This window comes from Haliotis asinina, chromosome 2 (assembly GCF_037392515.1).
Source record: "Haliotis asinina isolate JCU_RB_2024 chromosome 2, JCU_Hal_asi_v2, whole genome shotgun sequence".
Lineage (NCBI taxonomy): Eukaryota > Metazoa > Mollusca > Gastropoda > Lepetellida > Haliotidae > Haliotis > Haliotis asinina.
The window spans coordinates 96244865-96246011 of record NC_090281.1 but is presented as its reverse complement, the minus strand read 5'-3'; positions in this window follow the sequence as shown (position 1 = coordinate 96246011).

The window sequence follows — 1147 nt, the reverse complement described above, 5'->3', positions numbered from 1 at the left end:
GTGATGTTCTCCACCCAGAACAGATTTTATACCCATCAATGACAACTGGTCAAACTTTTCTAAGGCGAACCATTGTCTTACGGAGGGGGTGGGAGGTGAACAATCTATTCAGAAAGCCTTTAATATGTAACTCACAGCTTGTAACAGCTTCGTATTCCTTACTAAGCCATGTGTAAATTGTCTTTTTTACAAATCGATGTTCTTGCTTTATTATTTGTGGTCCCAAAAGTCATATTAATATAATCGCATTATCCCCTTTTCTTCAGTGGACTTGCCCATTTGTTCATCAATTCAACAAACGCAGTTGCCTAACCGCTGATTCAGCAGTAAAGATTACAACACAACCTTACATTGGTTGTATTGGATAACACTGCCATGTGGTCTGCTTTCAACGCCTGCAGCATAGAACGCATGGGGCAGTTGGCCTGATACAGGGCTCATAGGCGGGCAGAGCAAATGAACATGGATGATAATGGTTGGAACACGTCACATTTGTAGAAACAAACATAGACACAACAAATAAACAAATGATGATCATTGTCGTTCACAATAAGGATGCGGATTCAGGTTCATGATTTCGTGATCCAAACGGTGATCTTTACCCAATCACTAGCGAATTTGGAGTTTTTCCTTTAAACAAATTGACGCTGGCTGTCACGTATGCAAAACTGTTCAAAGTGACGTTAAATGCATATGATATTATTTTAAACTATAATAAGACACAATACACGGATAGAAAATGCTTTGGTGGGTGTGTGGAGAGTCTCTAAACCCGGTCACGAGCTACCATTGACGTGTCCCGGCTTTCCTGACACTGTAAACTGAACCGTTGTTCCTGGGACCATAACTCACTCACTCACGGATCAGTGGTAACATGTCTAAAATTATATTCGGGGTGAAGACAAGGGTTCCTGACAGCAACAGGACAAATGGGTGTTTCATGAGTTGTCCGCACAAAGGCTTGTATATTGCCTAGAAACAGTGTTACAAAGGCATATAGACGTTTAGCCCTACCCTAGTGATATATAAAAGGGTGTAACGACGAAACCACCCTTCCTCCATCAAAGTTGGATTTCTCCACGTAAAATGTTTTTAAGGCCACACGGAGGCCTATGGATTACAAGTTAGATGATTTCCCTGCTCAATG